Raw genomic sequence first — 21,070 nt, 5'->3', positions numbered from 1 at the left:
TTGTGTCTAGTCATCGATGTAAGAGGGATCATCTGAGCCAGAGCACCCACCATGGTTTTCCGTTTTTAAACCAAAGGGATACACTGCTTTGAGTGCTGCACCATTTGTTTCTCCTAAGTCCTAAGGAAGCGGATTATCTGTGAAATTTGGAAACTACAAAACAACTGATTGTTAGGATGTTTGACCTTTCTAATGAGTATTATGTAATCCAATGTTTTTTTTTTTTTAATCTGTGAACAGTTGATTTAAAAATTATCTAATAAAAATAATATTCTTCATGAAAAAACATATTATTCTCATGTGAAGTTAAAACTTTGCGGGAGTGCATATGTATACGCATGTAACTACTCTATGCTATTTTTTTACAATTATCCCAGAGGGTGTAAGTGAAAGAAAATCCAGAATTTTGGGCTGTCACCAGAACTGGAATAGTGGCAAAATCTTCCAGTGGGGACACTAGTTCTGGGGACCCTGGTAACAATCAGGGATTCTCTCAGTTGGGGGGATTTCCTTTCACTTCCTGTTTTGGCTATGGAACAGGAAGTGAATGGAAATCTCCCCAATGGCTCACAAATTAAAAAAAAAAATAAAGCTGACAAGAAGTTGCTATCTGAAATTAGAAAAAAAAAAGTTTTGCCTTTAATTCTACTTTAAATCTCTCAGGAACAACAGTATTTAATTGCATGTGTAGCTTTGGGCTAAATGACAATAGCAGGTCTGTAAAGTAAACTAAAACAAACCTATGCAATTCAAACTGAGTGTACGATGCAAAAATGTTACCTTGAAGTGAAACTGTTTCCAGACTATGCACCTTACAGTCTTTACATATTTTGAGCAGTAAATATACTATGAAACAAGCTTTCATTTACCTCTGTAGCTATAGGCATTTTGGGGAAATTAATTTCCAAAGTTCACAACAGAGCCACAGAAATCTCTGCTTTTTTTTTTTTATTAGAAACAACCTTTGCAGCCGTCCGGAGTCCTAATGTAAACAACCACCAGGCATTGTTCAGGGGAACATGCATTTAAATACCAACAATGTGTAGCCACCAGTGCCGCCACCACTGTTTGCAAACTATTGACATTTACATCACCCTTGAAAGAGTCATTATGCAGCAGCAGCACATCACGTCAAGTGACTTTGGTCAATTCTGAATGACTGAAGGCTGAGGTGTGCACATGCTACAAGAATGACTCTCAGGGCAGATATAAACATCAATAATATTTGATCAGCTGTGGTGGCACCACTGGCTACACATTGTTGATATTTACATGGTAACCCTGAGCAGCAGTGGAGGCCAGTTGGGTTCATGTGCACTGAATGTATGTAGAAGTAGCAGAAATGTGCATATAGAGTACAATATGACCCATACGTAGGACTGTGAACACATCTCTAGTTTTTGTTTATGTAGCTAAATGCCAAAATAGGACAGTGTGCCCAGGCCCAAGGCATAAATGACAGATCTGTGGAAAGGAAATTGTATGTCCATTTACATAAATCCTTAGAATCTTTGCTGTGATTTTGGGGGATCTTTGAGAATGAATTACTTCACAGAACAAGAAGCTAGAGAGGTAAATGAGGACTTGTTTTAGAGCTCTTTTACTACTTGTTTGGTATACAGTATATAAAAACTCTAATGTACTTTGGGCTCAGCTGAACTTTAAAAGATATGGAAACCCTAACAATGAACATTTATTATTTTATTTTGTAGGGGCTATACAAATGCCTGACCTTTTTTTTTTTATGCGGCTCACCAAGCTACAAGGCACAGAAGGTCCCCAATTGTTTGTTGTGGTGTTCTGCAAAGCACATGCATTTCACAAGATACATTAGGGTGGCATACAAAATTAGCATTGTTTAAGCATTACTATGTGTCACTGTAATAAGTGTTAAATGTGTTTTACCATACATTACTGCAGCACAAAGGTGTGAAGATCTAATGTAAAAATGATAAGTAGGCACAGAGCTATGGGCAGCTTATATGCAAATCTTTTTTTTTTTTTCTGTAAAGCTGAACTTCTCCAGCTGCTCCATGCTCTGATGGTCCTTATTGACCAATGATCCATAGGAAAAGCTGAGATTTGCATATATCTTCTCACTGAAGGTACCCCCTATATATACATTCTTTCATGAAATACTCAGGTTGAGTCACCCAGGTCTGTGACAGCTTTATTTTAACTCTAGTTGTGTTAACATTTAATATAATTTATAAAACTCTTAATCAGACTTTTATAGTTTAATGTTAATGAAAATGACCTTTTCACCTGTTCACCTGTTCGGCTGCCTTGCATGATTATTTATAACTTCCAGTGTAAAATTCAATTTCTTTGTTACTAGAGAAAAATTTAAAGGAAACGTTTGGGGTAGATTAAAGAAATAAACCTACATGTTCACCTCCATGCTGCAGTTGTCCTCCACCGGCTCTAACCCCGGGAACTGAGAGGTCACCTGACCGCTGATTGCTCAGTTCTTGGTCAGCTCTGAGAAAAGAGCGAGGACTGCCAGTCACTGTTCTCTGCTCTGCCCTTCCAGTGCTCACTGGAATACCAGGCAGGAGAGGGGGCGGGCATAGTTGGCTTTGGCTCTCAGCTGAGCACTAAGATCTAGAGCCAGCTGTCATTCAGGCAGCTGGGTGGATCCTGACAATATGGGTGGGAATCCTTCCAGAGCCTGGACTGGCTCTGTTACATCAGCCAACAGTGGGCTGATTCTGAGTGACAGAAGTAGCAACCCACAAGAGAAGTTTGGCCAAAAATGCTTTAACTATACTTCTCTTTTAACTTGGCAGCACAGTGGCTACTTTGTTAGCACTCTTAACTTGCATTGCTCTGGTCCTAGGTTCAGTTTCCAACCAAAATATGTAAACTATTATTACTGACCTCCCCTCTGACTGCTTGGCTTTTATGTTCATCCAATAACTTGAATACTTTTTTGGGCCAGGAACAGAGCACATATGTGCCCCAGGAGTGCTCACTTTATCTGCAGTAAGCTTGTTCCAGATTGCCAGCTCCTCGGGATGAACTGAAATCAATTGCTTTTTGAATTGATTGATGGCCAGGCATTTATTATATTTAGAAAATGGGCAGTAATGACAGCCTCTGTTTTTATCAGTACATGTTTTCTTAAAGTGTTACTAAACCCAGGACCCTGCATTCACTATATCTGGTCTCCCATAGTATAAAAAACACGGAACTGCAATCATTTTAGTAAATATTAACTGCTAAATACCTTTGCTCATCAGTAGTCATGTGCCTTCTATCAGTGTCTGGTTAAAGCTTGTAGGAGGGGTTTTCATTCTGCTCTGACTGTCCTTTGAGACTGCAGGACCCCTGACCCTCTGTCTGGACAGTGCTTATTGGCCCTGTGCTGATCACATGCACTCTCCCAAAAAAAAAAAAATCTCTAACAATACACTCCAAACTGAGCATGTGCAGAGTGACTCCAAAGGCTCTGTCTTATCAAGAGATGGATTGGGGACAGTGGAAGAAGGGGAGGATCAGAGAAGACAGGATCAAACAGACATTTTACACAATGCGGAGGATTAAACCCTTAGGTTCCACAGTGAGTATAACAAGCCTGCTTTACTACATATACTGACTGATTTTACGATTGTGCATTTCGTAACACTTTAAAATGGTTTCTTACAAAGCCTTTGTAGGGAACACTGTGGAATATATAAGTGCTATATACATATAAGAAATAAGGGTAAAAGCTTATCTAAACCCAAGGGAAAAAATAACATATTGTACCTTATCTGTCCTGTGTGTTGACTGTATTGTCATTATTATTGTTTTCAGGCTTTCTTACCTCTATTTGCACCTGGTGATCCGACTAATAACACTTCCTGTGCTAGAGTGAGAACACTCAAACACTCTACTGTATCTATGGAGGAAGGGGCATTCTCACATAAGGGCAGAAAGTATGTTTGCACAGCAGAACATCTTCCCCTTTACTCTTCTCCATAACAAGGGCGAAGTGTTCTGTAGTTCACAGTGAACAATCCTAATTGATAACAGTCCAGCACAGGCAGGGAGCACAGGAGGTTATCATTTCACTAGATTTATGGTAGAATATGTTTTTTTTTGTTTTTGCACTTATCAAACAGATATAACAAAATGATTTCAATAGTATATTTAGTACACCTAACATAAGCAAATAAAAAAGTTTATAGCTTTGGTTTACATAAATATTTTTCAAACATATGCAGAAAAATACATCAAATAAACCAAATTATCGTTTAATGCCCTGTACACACGGTCGGACTTTGTTCGGACATTCCAACAACAAAATCCTAGGATTTTTTCTGACGGATGTTGGCTCAAACTTGTCTTGCATACACACGGTCACACAAAGTTGACGGAAAATCCGATCGTTCTGCGGTGACGTAAAACACGTACGTCGGGACTATAAACGGGGCAGTGGCCAATAGCTTTCATCTCTTTATTTATTCTGAGCATACGTGGCACTTTGTCCGTCGGATTTGTGTACACAAGATCGGAATTTCCGACAACGGATTTTGTTGTCGGAAAATTTTATAGCCTGCTCTCAAACTTTGTGTGTCGGAAATTCCGATGGAAAATGTGTGATGGAGCCTACACACGGTCGGAATTTCCGACAACAAGGTCCTATCACACATTTTCCGTCGGAAAATCCGACCGTGTGTACAGGGCATTACACTTTCTTGCTGCCAAAAAAACTAAACTAGCAAAGTGGGTAAGACTAAAATATAGTAAATTTCAGGGGATTACTTGTCATTTCTAAATGAGAATGACATTTTTGTACAGTGGCTTAAACTGCCTATCATGCACGGTCTGCAATATTCAGCCTAGCAACTGAGACATTAAAAAAAAACAGAATAATCATTATATTATGGAAATTACCTTGTGTCATTCCTCCGGCAAACAGAAAACAAATAATTCCAAGATTCACTATGGCATGCCAAGGACAGCATTTTCTCATTTAATTAACACTATTATGTTTGTGACTTTCCATTCCTTAAGATTTAATTGACACATGAAGATGGTGTAAGTGTTCCCTGTGCAGTTTTGATGTGTCAATAACCTAAAACAACACATTCCTTTAAGCAAAGTGCAAAGCAATCCGTTTAAGGTTCTCCACAATGCATACCCTACCTATTTATAGTATCTCACAAAAGGGAGTACACCCCTCCCATTTTTAAAAATATTTTATTATATCTTTTCATGTGACAACACTGAAGAAATGACACTTTGCTACAATGTAAAGTAGTGAGTGTACAGCTTGTATAACAGTGTAAATTTGCTGTCCCCTCAAAATAATTCAACACACAGCCATTAATGTCTAAACCGCTGGCAACAAAAGTGAGTACACCCCTAAGTCAAAATGTGCAAATTGGGCCCAAAGTGTCAATATTTTGTGTGACCACCATTATTTTCCAGCACTGCCTTAACCCTCTTGAGCAATGGAGTTCACCAGAGCTTCACAGGTTGCCACTGGAGTCCTCTTCCACTCCTCCATGACGACATCACAGAGTTGGTGGATGTTAGAGACCATCTGTGAGGCATCTTCTGTTTGAAGATGCCCCACGGATGCTCAATATGGTTTAGGTCTGGAGACATGCTTGGCCAGTCCGTCACCTTTACCCTCATCTTCTTTAGCAAGACAGTGGTCGTCTTGGAGGTGTGTTTGGGGTCGTTATCATGTTGGAATATTACCCTGCGGCCTAGTATCCGAAGGGAGGGGATCATGCTCTGCTTTAGTATGTCACAGTACATGTTGGCATTCATGGTTCCCTCAATGAACTGTAGCTCCCAGGGTGGGCAGCACTCATGCAGCCCCAGACCATGACACTCCCACCACCATGCTTGACTGTAGGCAAGACACACTTGTCTTTGTACTCCTCACCTGTTATCCACCACGCTTGACACCATCTGAAACAAATAAGTTTATCTTGGTCTCATCAGAGCACAGGACATGGTTCCAGTAAAACCATTTCCTTAGTTTGCTTGTCAGCAAATTGTTTGCGGGCTTTCTTGTGCATCATCTTTAGAAGAAGCTTCCTTCTGGGATGACAGCCATGCAGACCAATTTGATGCAGTGTGCGGCGTATGGTCTGAGCACTGACAGACTGACTCCCCACCTCCTCAACCTCTGCAGCAATGCTGGCAGCACTCATACGTCTGTTTCCCAAAGACAACCTCTGGATATGACGCTGAGCACGTGCACTCAACTTCTTTGGTTAACCATGGCGATGACTGTTCTGAGTTGAACCTGTCCTGTTAAACCGCTATATGGTCTTGGCCACCGTGCTGCAGCTCAGTTTCAGGGTCCTGGCAATCTTCTTATAGCCTAGGCCATCTTTATATAGGGCAATAATTCTTTTTTCAGATCCTCAGAGAGTTCTTTGCCATGAGGTGCCATGTTGAACTTCCAGTGACCAGTGAGAACGATAACACCAAATTTAACACACCTGCTCTCCATTCACACCTGAGACCTTTTAACACTAACGAGTCACATGACATGGGGGAAAATGGCTAATCGGGCCCAATTTGGACATTTTCACTTAGGGAAGTACTCACTTTTGTTGCCAGTGGTTTAGACATTAATGTCTGTGTGTTGAGTTATTTTGAGGGGACAGCAAATTTACACTGTTATACAAGCTGTACATTCATTACTTTACATTGTAGCAAAGTGTCATTTCTTCAGTGTTGCCAAATGAAAAGATAGAATAAAATATTTACAAAAATGTGAGGGGTGTACTCACTTTTGTGAGATACTGTATACTTCCATTTTTCTATAGCTAAGCTTTTCATTTTTAAATGCTAAATCTGTTACATTCGGTGAGATTATATTATAAGATTAAATCTGAACTCAAGGCAGACATAAAAAGGCATTACATCATTAAACATATTTTTTCCCAAAAAGATTTTATTGAAGTTTTTCATGTACATCCATATATCAACAGCCATATGCACAGAGTACAGATGCCAACAGTAATAGAGCAAAAAAGAGCAAAAAAATAGGCACAGGGGTAAAATGAAAAAGAGCCACTCCCAAGGGGGTTCTAGCTGGAGATATGGATCATAAGGTAGTTCTAGTTGTTAACCATAAACACCATACATGGGGATTCCAAGTTGGTTCCAACACTGTTTCCTGGCCTAGGCCCAGGCCTAGGGCAGCACTTTGTAGGGGGGCAGCACGGAAAGAGTCCCCGCCGGCTTGCGCTACACTGTTAGTGTAGCACCAGTCCTATGGGGAGGACTGGGCTGAGAGGCAAATTAGTCTAGCGCCCCCATAAAGTGGCCTCACTGCTTCGGTATGCGGGCGGCTGGCATTCCGCAACTGTGGTGGGGGGGACGCCGCTTCTAATTTTGACTGTCCTCTCATCCTGGACCACAATCCTTCCTCACTGTGCTATATGTTTTCTGCTGCATAATTGGCATGGTTATATCTTCTTAGTCCTCTCCATAAAATTATCAGAAATTTGTGCTTAAAGTAGAACTATAGGCAACGCTTTTTTTTTGTTTTTTTTTTCATTTTGGATAGAGTAGGGTTATAACCCCTGTCGATTAATTTTTTACCATCCCTGTCCCATTGCAGAGATATCCCTTCACTCCCTGTCCCATAGCCAAACAGGAAGTGAGAGGAAATCTATGCAAATTAAGGGAATCCATTGCCCCCCCCCCAGGCCCTCAGAACTAGTGTCCCCACTTGAAAATTTCAGGGCGGGTCTTAAACAGCAAGGGGTGTGGCCTTGACAGGAAGGGGTGGGCCATATTTAAATTAGGGGGTGCACAAGTTTAGTCAGGCCTAGGGCAGCACAAAACCTAAATACACTACTGTTTGAATCAAGGTAAGTACAACCCTTAGAGTCAATAGGGAAGGTGTCCTTCCTTAGGGGTCTTAAAATGCTAATGAGTAATATAGATATACAGAAAAGGGCCAGTAAAATAACATTCACTTGCTCCATCAAGGGAATATGGACACTTATTTCAACAGGTCCTCTTGAATGGCAGTCAGTGGCCATGGTTACACCCCAGGTGCAAGGAATTTCCAATGACTGCTTTCCCTAAAAAAAAATCTTATTTTTTTCCTTTTGCTGCGGGCTAAACATTCTAAATGTGCCCAATCAATGCTTAATTCTACCAGGTACTCAAACTATCATTATTATTTCAGCTCCTGGATGCTTGAATTGCAGGCAATACTCCAGCAGCTCAGACTATTAATTGGATTCTATCTGCATTGAGAAAAAATTTGACCTGAGGATATAGGACATGTAAAACAAGGTTTGAGATATTATCTGTGCATCTCGGGGGAGCAATATCTCTCCACTTGTAATTATTTGAGTTCCCAATAATACAGTATTGTAAAAGATGTTGTAAGAAATCCATGATGTCGAAGACTGCTAAAAGAAACTGGGACAAGTTCTTGTCTATCTGACATAAGAAGCATCTACATTTTAACCAGACGTGTCTGTGCCCAGGATTTTATTTTAGTTAAGTCAACTGAAGCAACAGAACATATACACATACAATAAGCTAGTTTCACAAAGACAAAGCTGTGGGATTGAGTGCTTAGGTAATTTTATTTAAATGAGAGTCACCAAAGCAATGGCATAAAAAGAAACACTGGAAAGAAGATAAGGAATATGTACCATACCATAGAGCTACATAAGAGGAATATTCTAAATTGGTTCACAATCACATTCACCCCAATATTTGCTCACCTGAGACTTTATCACACTTAGAGAAACAAATTTGCATAACATTCACCTGCTATAGGAATGTCAAACTGATTTTTTTCATCACACCAATGTTTGTTTGTTTTTTTTTGTTTTTTTTTTGTTTGTCTGTTTGTTTTTGTTTTTTTTGAGGCCCTCCGTGGCTTAAATTGTATGTTGCCCTATCAATTTATATTCTTGATATGTGTTTGTTGTACCCCATATTTGTGTTATAAAGTATCCTGTTCACTTTGTATTTCTTCCCTTGTGTGAAATACTTGGTGATCTTGCCAGTCCCCCTACTTTCCGATTTCAGATTGACCTGGCCATGCCCAGGCATGGAAGCACATTGATCCCAGAATGGTTAGTTTCCCAGATAACAAGCAATTGATCTGCAAGTTTGAAAACAACTTGCTAAGCTATTGCTAGACTTGCCAGGCTTCACAAGTTTGTTGCTCAATTGCAGCAAGTCCGCATTGCATGACTCCAGATCAACTTTCTTTGCAAACATTCTGCAAGTCTGCTGTGGGTTCTGGTTAAGGTATTTTGTGCAATGGTCATCCCACCACAGGGGTCACTGTGGCTGAATTTGGAAAAGTGTCAATTAGAACTTGTGCTTCAAGTGCTCTGCAAGTGTACAACTTGTCAGTGAAAATGTGCAGCAAGTTAACAAGACTTACAATTCAACACTGCCACACATTTGTGGCAAGTTATCCTTGCTATCTGGGTTTTGGGAGAACACCCTGCCTGCCTATCCTCCAATAATCAACTGATTTTCATGATTTGGCTCCCTTTGACTTTCCTGGGGTTCAGAGTAACATTGTTAAAGAGGAACTGCAGTCTGCTCACATCATTTGTAATAAAAACATCTTTGCCATTCTGAAGCTTCCCTCCAAATACTTTGCATACTATTTTATATATAACGTGATTCTGTACTTGCCAAATATGCTGCAGAAATCTCCCTCCACTGAGTCTGGCTGCATCAATTTTAACTGTGGGCAGCTGAAGCTGCTGCCTGTTCACTTCCTGGATTTACACAGACACACAGAGGCACACCTCCAGCTCTCATTGGCCCTCTCATGACTCATCCCTCCTCCCTTCCTGGCAAACTCTCACGAGAGTGAGAGCAAAAGCTGTGTGTGATGTCATAAGCCTAGGCTAATGACCAGACAAGAAACAGGAAGTGGGCTGTATAAGGTATTTACTGTCAGAAAAATAATGTTTTACTATCCAAAGTTAAAACAACAAGGGCATAAGATTTAATAGATGAAAAGATTAAAAAATGGCTGAAGTTTCGATTTAATTCCCAAACATTTTGGCGAACGTCTTGTAACACAAATCCAGGCAGATTCTGAACTGCAAATCCACTTACCACATCGTGACAAGCAGTGACCAGGCTCTTAGGTGAGGGTCCAGTGAAATGTATTCGCTTAGACACTCTGGGGTTGATTTACTAAAGGCAAATAGGCTGTAGACTTTTCAAGGGAAGATGCACTTTGCAAGGGAAATTGCAAGCAACAATGCTGACTTTTTTAAAATTTTCCTTGCATGTGATTAGGTATTCTTAGCAAAGTGATTACTACACTCATAAAAGGAGAAATATAGTCAAAGCATGTTTGGCTGTACTTCCCCTGTGGCTCACAGGAGTGCAGTTCGTTCTGCCCTCCTGTGACCCGTTTTTAACAGACAGCAAGCTGAAGCCCGCTGTTGGCTGACGTCACAAAGGAGGTCCAGGCTGGGGAAAGATTGCAACAATATGCTCGGGATTCGCCCACATGCCTGGACCAACACCTGGCTCAGCCGAGCCCGAGCCACGCGCTCCTGCCCTCTCCACAGCCCAGTGCTCCAGTGAGCACGGTGGGGGGGGAGCAGACAGTGGTGACTGACAGTCACCTGCTCTCTGCTCACGGTTCTCAGTCCTAGACTCCTTTCACAATGGGGCGCTTTGCAGGTGCTACAGCACTAAAAATAGTGCCTGCAAAGTGCCCTGAAACAGCTGCTGCAGTCTCTCCAATGTGAAAGCCCTGAGGGCTTTCACACTGGAGCAGTGCGCTGGCAGGATGCTTAAAAAAGTCCTGCTAGCAGCATCTTTGGAGCGGTGAAGGAGCGGTGTATACACCGCTCTTTCACCGCTCCTGCCCATTGAAATCAATGGGGCAGCGTGGCTATACCGCCAGCATAGTGCTGCTGCAGTGGCACTTTGCGGGCGGTTTTAACCCTTTTTCGGCTGCTAGCGGGGGTTAAAACTGCCCCGCTAGCGGCCGAATAGCGCTGCTAAAACGACGGTAATGCGGTGCTAAATATAGCACCGCTTTACTGCCGATGCCCCCACCGCCCCAGTGTGAAAGGGACCTTAGAGCCAGCGGGGGACAGATGCTGCAGTTGAATCAGTGCTGCATCCACCAAGGGAAGTATGATTCATAAAAAAAAAAAACTTCTCTTTTGAGTTCTGGGGAAAAATTCCTTTAAAAGTTAACAACCCCTCCATTTTTTTTTCCACCTATGCAAACTGGCAATGATTCAAGTATAACTAAAGGCAAAACTTTTGTTTTTAGTTTAGGATAGAGTGGAGATGAATTACAGTAGTACACCTGTCAGTTTTTATAGCTGTCTGTGTCTCCAATAAAGAGATTCACCCTCTCTATCTGTCCTGTTTACCATTATCATTGAAAATAAAAGATAATCCCCCATTTTGGTTTGTTCCCAGAAAAGTAAAGAGGGGAAACTTCCAATGGGGACACTGGTCCTGAAGGCCTTGGCATGGAGGTTCCCAAGGAATTTCCCTAATTTGCAGGGATTTCCTCTCACTTCCTCTTTGACTATGGGACAGGAAGTGAAGAGAAATCTCCCCAATGGGACACAGATGATGGAGAAAAAATCAGATGGGGGTTATAACCCTCCCTTGCTCTATCCAAAATGAAAAAAAACTGTTTTTGCCTATAGTTCTACTTTGAGTTCTTAGGGTTGGGTATCATATCATATCATACCTTAAAAAGTGGTTTTTCAGAAAGAACTCACATTTTCACACCGTGGTCTTAAATTTACCTTCAAATTTTACATTGAATTTGTTCTAGGGACAAACAAGACCTCTTAGGTCATGTGCCAGGGGTACAGACTTGCTCTCAATTAGATTCATATGTAAATTAATACAACTTCTCAGCTTGGCGCGGTGGTGCCTATACACTGCCAGTTCCAAGCGGTCTGAAAAATTGTACGAAAATATTTACTTCTAGCTAAACTGTTGTTCTGCCGTGTGAGCGTCAAGTGCCTGAACCGTCACCATGTTACAAATGAAGTGAAGCCTCAGTTGTCAGCACAAAGTGTCATAATAGGAGACAAGAGGGCCAAACACGCTCTGCTGAGACTTACTTTCCAGACACCATAGTTCTGTACAATTGAAGTCACTCATGTATTGGTTAACATAAACAGTGTGGAGAGTATGACATGTCAAATTAGCAGCTTTGCAAATCTCCTGTTAATTGTCAGCCTAATTAAAAAATTGCTAATTATAATGTTTATAACTTCAAATAACTGTTCAGCTATAAAGAACTGCCTGTCAGGTGTAAACAGGGGGACTGAAGGGAGAAAATCAATCGACATCTGTTAATTTATCAGAGGCAGTACACTAAATTGAAAAATGGATTGCCTAATGCACTGTAAATCTGTTCTACGATAAAAGACCAATTCATTTGAACACCTGCTTTATAAATTGTAATGGGCATTTTTACTGCATAGCCCCAGGGCTCCTTTTGCTAGATTTAACCCCTCGTGTTTTGGGCTTTTAAGGAGGAATCCTATGTATTAAAATAGTAGGATCAATGTGTGTTGAAGTATAAACATCAACTGTGCAGTTTGGTTTCCTGTTTCAGCACAGAGCTGTTAATAACACACGTGATACTTTACGGAGTTAAAATAAGATTTTGTAACAGCTACATACACAAATGAAATACATAAATAAGAGCTTGTTTTACCTACCAAAGGATTTGTAATTATGTTTGTTCATTTTGTAATCAGATTTACACAGCCCTGCCCGACAGTACAATCCTCCCTGGCATGGAAGGGGACCCAATATTTATTTGCTACAGTTTCACTTTCACTTAGGGCTCATTTACACTTGCTTCGGCTTCAACAAAGCTGAAACAAGGCTTTGGACACGCCTTGTTAAAGCTCTCTGAACGCTAGTCAAAGCTCCTGTCACTAAATTAAATGGTTAGCTTACTGTCCTGTTTACACCTTGCTTTGGTTTGTTTCGGCTTTGCTTCAAAATTAATACCCCATGTAGCTTCAGTGGTTGTTCAAAGCATCTTCAAAGCCTCCATAGAAGTCTATGGCAAAGCTCGCTTGAAGCCCCACCAATGCCTCATCGGAGCCCCACGAAGCCTCAACGAAGCCCCACCGAAGCCCCACTGAAGCCCCACCTAAGCCTCATCAAAGCCTCATCGAAACACAAAGCAAAAGCAAGGTATAAACAGGACTGTAAGCTAACCATTATATTTAGTGACAGGAGCTTTGACTGGTCTTCAAAGAGCTTTAACAAAGCGTGTCCGAAGCCATGTTTTGAAGCAAGTGTAAACTAGCCCAGATCCAGTGTTGCCAACCGTCAGTATTTTTACTGGCAGCCAGTAAAAAACAGGCAATTTTCTCCTGCCAGTAAATGCCAGTAAAAAGAAAAGGTTGCCAGTAAAAAATATGGCTGTGATGCTCAGCCCGGAGCCAGCCGAGACCATACGAGTGCCTGCTACAGTGTGTTTCGGGGGCGGCTCTGGTGGAGGCGGTGCCTGAGCATGTCCTGTGATGTCATGGTGCAAGGGGGCCAAGCAGAGTGGCCAGAGCCTTGTGTGTGGGTCTGCGGGATGGGAGCAAGGCAGGCCGGGAGCGGGACCATCAGTGCTGTTTGGACTGGAGGAACCACCTGGCTTGGACAGAGACTGTCACTGTGACTGGGGACGTGCCGTGTCAGTAATCTGTACTGCTGCACACTGCTGTTAGTATCACTGTGAGAGTCAATTTTATGTGTGTGCCGCCCATTATAATTTCTTTCCCTCCTCAGTCCTGTCCCTGAGCTACTTACTTACTATATCGAAAATAAAATAAGAAATATGTTTTTTGCTCTATTATCTACCTTAAATCACATTGCTAATTACATATTGTACGTGTTTGTAGCCTAAATAGTGAATTTAGTAACTTTTGGAAATGCCAGTAAAAACTTGGCTGTGCCAGTAAATGTTGGGTGTCGTGTCAGTAAATTTCAATCTGTTAGGTTGGCAACACTGCCCAGATCTACTCACCACTCTGTGACTAGACCAGTGTTTCTCAACCTTTTTTGGACAGTCTCAAGACACCCATTCTAAAATGTAAAAAACAATTCTAATAGTTTTATATAATGCAGCAACATCCACATACGTAAGACACCCAAAGTTAGAGGTGATTTTTTCTTCCAAAGCAAATACACTTTTGCACACTGGTACTGACTAGTATTCCAATGTTTCTCTTCTCCCTCAATTTCTCTCCATCAGTCAGCTAATGTGACCCCAGTGCTGAGGGAGAGGGGCACAAGAGGGTCAACCAAGGATGCTGTGGAGGCAACAGACATCCTTCTTTTTAACTGATGACATCATTGGTTGTTAGGATGCCCGTGTCTAGAAAGTTGTAATGGTGCATAATGAAAACCCGTAGCTCTGTGTAACTAAAAGGCACGCTTCATCCACCTACTGGCTTGTATACAATTTTTGATTGATTTTTGGGCATTTTTCCAAGGCACCCTGGTTGAAAAAGGATGGACTAGACAGTGAAAGAAGAAGCAGACAATTTTAGAAATATAGTACTTTTTTAGGTACATAATATGAAATGCAAAAATCTAACATGTTATTACTTTTATTTAGAACATATAAAAAGATTTATATATATTAAAACCACATGTTTCAATGGGTAATTCCATTTCTAATCGTATTTGTTAACAGCAGTTTACACTAGTTCAACAGCACATACCAAATTCATTGTTTTTCCAGGGAATGTTAGTAAACGCTGTTCATGAAATGCGTTGATTAAAAAAATTTCTGGTCTGTGGAACTTTCGAATCACCAAACACATTATTTTGTACAGTAAACAATTGAGGCCAAGTAACATTAACTAGACCTGGAAAAACAATGAATTGGTATGTACTGTTAAAGCAGAACCCTGGGATTTTCAAAAAATCCCCCATTAGTACACCCTCCCACACAAAACACTAAACAGTTAACCCATTTGTGATATTTCCTACCGTTTAAGAGATATGACTGATTGAATTTTCAGAAAGTCAGCTTTGTGATTCAAAAAATGCAGCCTGTATTCTGGCAGGTAGGATGTGTTAGAAGAGTGATTGCATTATATCCTCTTCTCTCTCTTTAACTGTAATCAGACTACATTTTCCATGAATCCTTGGGATGGGAGTGAATGTGGGAGGCACACTAGGCTTGTACATGTAAATGGGAACTCGCCCACTTCAACATAAATCACACCCCTCATTCTGCAGCCAGCAAGCCATACATAACACACGGTATGATAGTTTACAGCCTTATAAATGCAAACCAGTGCAATGTGTCAGTGTCCACCAGAGCCGAATGTCAGGGACCACCAGAGCCAAATGTCAGGGACCACAATGCCGAATGTCAGGGACCACAAGTGCCGAATGTCAGGGACCACAAGTGCCGAATGTCAGGGACCACAAGTGCCGAATGTCAGGGACCATCAGTGCAGAATGTCAGGGACCACAAGTGCCGGATGTCAGGGACCACAAGTGCCAAATGCCAGGGACCACCAGTGCAGATTATCAGTGCCCATCAGTGTGGTGTCACGAGTGCAGATTATCAGTGCCTATTAGTGTGGTGACACCAGTGCAGACTATAAGTGCCCATCAGTGCAGATTATCAGTGCCCATCAGTGCCTTATCTGTGCCCATCATTGCGGTGTCACCAGTGCCTTATCTATGCCCATCATTGCGGTGTTACCAGTGCCTTATCTGTGCCCATCATTGTGGTGTCACCAGTGCCTTATTTGTGCCCATCATTACGGTGTCACCAGTGACTTATTTGTGCCCATCATTGCGGTGTCACCAGTGCATTATCTGTGCCCATCACTGCGGTGTCACCAGTGCCTTATCTGTGCCCATCATTCCGGTGTCACCAGTGCATTATCTGTGGCCTTCAGTGCGGTGTCACCAGTGCCTCATCTGTGCCCATCATAGCGGTGTCACTAGTGCATTATCTGTGCCCATCATTGTGGTGTCACCAGTGCATTATCTGTGCCCTTCAGTGCGGTGTCACCAGTGCCTTATCTGTGCCCATCAGTGCGGAATTTCCTCCAAAGTGAGGGAAATTCCTGTTAGGCATCAAAACTAGTTTTTCCATTTGAAGATTTTCCCGCAATTCTTGTTGTGGTGACCACTCAAAATTTTGAATTTTCTTTTACATTCATTTTTGATGATAATGGTAAACAGAACTAGAGAGGACTAGAGTAGGCTCTCAGCATCATCATTCCATAATGACCAGCAGATCCCAGTCAAGAGTCCTCCTGCTTTAACCTTATCCAGTTTTATAGATTTATTACTAACCAACATATGTTTTTACCAGACATTCCAACATAACCCACTCATTGGGAAAAATACTGCTCCTCAAATCTTAATGAACTCCTGCAGGGAACCTGTTTAAAGGCATATTTCTACAAGGGGCATGTGCTTCAGAACTTTGTATCTCACCCTATAAGCCAATGGGAATGCAAAAACATCTTAGAGTAGGTCAAATGCAGGTGGGGAGCAGGTCAATTGCCAGTCATATGCACCTGCAATGAATTCTGAATGATCTCAGAAGTATCTTAAACTAAAGTAAAAATCATGCTGCAAATGCCCATCAAAACCGGTCACAACACTGCCCTTAATTATCAGATAATTTATATCAGAAAAGTAAAGAGAAGCCCAAGACCAGATTATTATGTACCTTATAGAGGTTGTGTTTAAATTGCTTTATATAAGTGAGCTCATCTACACAGATCTGTTTACCCTGGAAGACTCTAATTCATGGATCATAGATTGGAAGACTCTAATGCCCCGTACACGCGGTCAGACTTTCTGACATAAAATGTGCGATTGGAGCTTGTTGTCGGAAATTCCGACCATGTGTAGGCTCCATTGGACAGTTTCCATCGGAATTTCCGTCACACAAAATTTGAGATCTGGTTCTCAAATTTTCCGACAACAAAATCCGTTGTCGGAAATTCCGATCGTGTGTACACAATTCCGATGCACAAAGTTCCACGCATGCTCGGAATCAAGCAGAAGAGCCACACTGGCTATTGAACTTCACTTTTCTTGGCTTGTCATACGTGTTGTACGTCACCGCGTTTTTTATGTTCGGAATTTCCAACAAGCTTTGTGTGACCCTGTGTATGCAAGACAAGTTTGAGCCAACATCCATCAGAAAAAATCCATGGATTTTGTTGTCGGAATGTCCAAACAATGTCCGATCGTGTGTACGCGGCATAATTCATGAATAAGAGATTGGAAAACTGAAATTCAGGGATTATAGATTTGAAGACGCCAATTCATGGCTCATAGACTTGAAGACTCTACTTCATGGATAATAGATTGGAAGACTTTAAATGATCATAGATCGGAAGACTATAATTCAGGTATCGTATGTTGGAAGACTCTACTTCATGCATAATAGATTGGAAGACTCTAATTCATGGATCATACCTTGGAAAATTATAATTCATGGGTCATAGATTGGAAGACTTTAACTCATGCATTATAGTTTTCATTTTTAAATACTCCTCACTGCTATTTACACCCAACACTTTTTAACTTGTATTAACTTTTCTTGAGAGTTTATTTGTGAAAATGAAGTCACCTTAGTAGTTAAACAGGATCCCAGTATCCTGAAATATGGATACATTTAGAGCCAGAAAAGATTTAGCAATATGGTAGAGAAGCGGAACAATGTTAAATGAAGTGAGGCAGTATAATATATCTCTTACATTACACAGCACAATTGTTTGACAGAAACGATTGTGAAATCAGATATGCAAAAATGAAAAACTATGGTCAGTAAGACTGAAGAATATTAGGCGAGAAGGATGACATTTTCCTTACGGTACAGAATCTGATTCACTATTACTAGAATCTTTGGCTTAGTTTTGTTTTGGCACAAAAGGGACAAAACTATAGTGTCCCAGTTCCTTGGGAAGGGTTTGTGCCTCTCTCGCTATAGCCTCTGCCTGTCTACAGTCCCACCAGTCCTCTGCTACAACTACTAATATTAAGATGATGCCTATGGATCCCTTTCCCTAAAAAAGCTCATTCAATTCTAATTGTCCAGACAGAATTTCCACAACAGGGGTGACCTCTGTGATTAATGATGACTGCAGAAAAAGAGTCACCCAGGTTATTTCAGGCAGTGTTTTATTTTGGGAAAGTGGTCAGGGCTGTCTTAAAGAGTGGGCACACCTGGGCACTGCCCAGGGGCCCCAGCTGCATGGGGGGCCCCTGCAGGCTCCCCATGCAGCTGGTCCTTGAGCCCATGCTGCCCCAACATTGGGGGCCCCATGATGGCACTGAGAGTGATGGATACACAGGGGAGGCAGGCTGGCAGTGGTGCGCTGTGCTGTGCAAAACGATACCTATTTCACAGCCAGCAGGGAGGGGCAGGGCCGGAGTGCCAGTGATGCTCTGACTCCGCCCCATGCAGCTTGAATGCTCGGGAGTCGAAGGCCATGGGGTAGGAGCTGAAGTAGGAGCTGCTGAGTCGGCAGCACTGAGAACCCGCCTGCGGAAGTGTGGATGGTGTCATGGTGAGCCCAGCTGTCCAGCACTGTTTGCACCAAAGGGCTTGGAATGCCCGGGGGGATGCTCTCTCCTCTGCCCCTCCTTCTGCCTGCTTGATTGGTATAGGTGAGTCCAGTGCTGGAGGTTGGCACATAGCCAAAAGTTTACATGCACTGTATCTCCACTGGTAAAGGGGTACTACAAGGATGGAATAATGGTGCTGGGGGATATCAAGGGTGTATGGCGGAAAACAATGCTGAGGGGAGATCTGGGGTGTATAGGGGGTAGCAATGCTTGGGGTAGCTTGGTGGCTATAGTGCTAGAGATATAAGGGATGTAGAGAGGCCGCAGTGTAGGGGGTATCAGGGATGTAGTTGGGTCACAATACAAGGCGTATCTTATGGTATATGGTAACGGTGCTGGGAGGGAATATCTAGGGTGTAGAGGGGTCAGAGTGCTGGGGGGATATCTAGGGTGTAGAGAGGTCAGAGTGCTGGGGGGATATCTAGGGTGTAGAGGGGTCAGAGTGCTGGGGGGGATATCAGGGGTGTATAGGGGTCAGAGTGTTGGGGGGATATCTGGGGTGTAGAGGGGTCAGAGTGTTGGGGGGATATCTGGGGTGTAGAGGGGTCAGAGTGCCGGGGGGATATCTGGGGTGTAGAGGGGTCAGAGTGCCAGGGGGATATCTGGGGTGTAGAGGGGTCAGAGTGCTGGGGGGATATCTGAGGTGTAGAGGGGTCAGAGTGTTGGGCGGATATCTGGGCTGTAGAGGGGTCAGAGTGCTGGGGGGATATCTGGGGTGTAGAGGGGCCATAGTGCTGGGGAGGCATCAATCTAGCAGATATATTATACGCACAGGACAGCTTTGTTACTTTATGCATGTAGTATTTTCCCACTGTTTCTTTTCTGTACAGAATGATTGTTCATGTAGTTAATGCTGAGCTCCACCCAAAAGGGGAAGCTCGGCTTGTCTGGCTCCTACCTACTTGATGTCTGTTTACCTGCGCTGTCTCCAATGTAGGGGCCCCAGAGCATTACTTTGCCCAGGGGCCCATGATACTATTAAGACGGCCCTGGAAGTGGTGACAGAGCAAGTTTAGTGTTTTTTAGATCCATATACCTTCAAACAATGCAGATTTGCAGTAATGTTCGCATTTTTGGGCCTTAATAGGGAGAAGCCTGAGGATGAGGGTGGATTTGCAGACATATTTAAGTGGATGTGAGCAGCATTTTTGCAGAATACAGTGTATGACTCAACTGTGGCCCAATGGTACATTTTGGGATGCATCTCAGTTAACCTAGGGTTCTGGGCAACTGAAACCACATAATCCTACATCACACTTGTACTTTTATGTCACTGGCTGCATATATATATATATATATATATATATATATACACATTACTGTACAAATGTTTTAGGAAGGTGTGGAAAATGCTGTAAATTGACAATGTCTTCAGAAGCAGAAGTGTTTATTTTTTATTTTTTTATTTCAATGTTTTTTTATTGAATTTTTCACAGAAACAAAAATAAATTAAATAAGTGTGAACATAGTTTGTCATACAGCTGACAGAGTAAGTTGAATCATTCATAGTTACATAGTTACATACATATTACCAGGTAACAGGTGTTATCTACTCCCTCCCAGACACCCCTATGGGATCAAACTGTGTCAGAGAGGGGAGACAACACACCGACTGTCATTGTCATCACTTCTGATGTAGCTAGTAAAGTGATGTAGAGACAAAAAAACTAAAAAAAAACTAAAAAAAAAAAATGTATAAAAAGAAGAAAGAGAGAAAAATAAAGGAACAGGAAATAGATATAATTAGTATAGGCAACAAGATGCACCGGTTGGTAGAAGAGTCAGTATAACAAATTACCCCTTGTTATGTTGTCACTATAAACATCCATAGGCACTTTCACCGGGTATTTATGTGGGTAGGAAGGTGCACTTGCAAGCTGGAAGGTGAGAGGAGGGGAGGGGAAGTATGAAAAGGATAGTCACCCTGTGTTAGTCATTATATATAAGAAATAAAAAGTATGTATAAATGTATGGACTGGGTTATTAGTTCATGGTGAACAATTTATCATTCTTTGACTGTACATCTTGGGTTGGATAGCCAGCTATACCATTTAGCTCTAAATGATTTGATCTTGAGGTCAGTGATTGCTAACAGTTTCTCCATCTCACATTGGTGGTTTAGAATAAATATAGTATCAGTGGGAGATGGAGGTTCGGCTATGTTCCACAGCCTTGTGATAGTTATTTTTGCTGCTAAAAAAAGTTGTGTAATAACTACTCTTAATTTGGGTGAGCATTTGTGTATTGTTCGGTGTAATAAAGCAAAGTTCAGGGTTGGGTTCTATATGGCGGTCGCATATGTCTGACATTATTGAGAAGGTCTTGTTTCAGAAGGATCGTATGGATTTGCATGACCATAGGATATAGTACAATGTGCCTAATTCTCCTCATTTCATCCAGCATAGGGCTGTGTGGTCAGGGTAGTACTTAGAGAGTTTGTAGGGGGTAAGGTACCAGGAGTGTACTACTTTTTGAAAATGTTCCCAATGGT

General features: G+C 41.9%; 1 protein-coding gene across 1 annotated transcript in view; it reads right to left on the bottom strand.

Moving 5' to 3' along the window:
• The window catches only part of ADARB2 (adenosine deaminase RNA specific B2 (inactive)), a 910,273-nt gene that overhangs the window by 794,074 nt on the left and 95,129 nt on the right, over window positions 1-21,070 (bottom strand). The window lies entirely within an intron of this gene.

Source organism: Aquarana catesbeiana, linkage group LG05 (genome assembly GCF_042186555.1).
Source record: "Aquarana catesbeiana isolate 2022-GZ linkage group LG05, ASM4218655v1, whole genome shotgun sequence".
NCBI lineage: Eukaryota > Metazoa > Chordata > Amphibia > Anura > Ranidae > Aquarana > Aquarana catesbeiana.
This window is presented reverse-complemented; position numbering and strand designations above follow the sequence as displayed.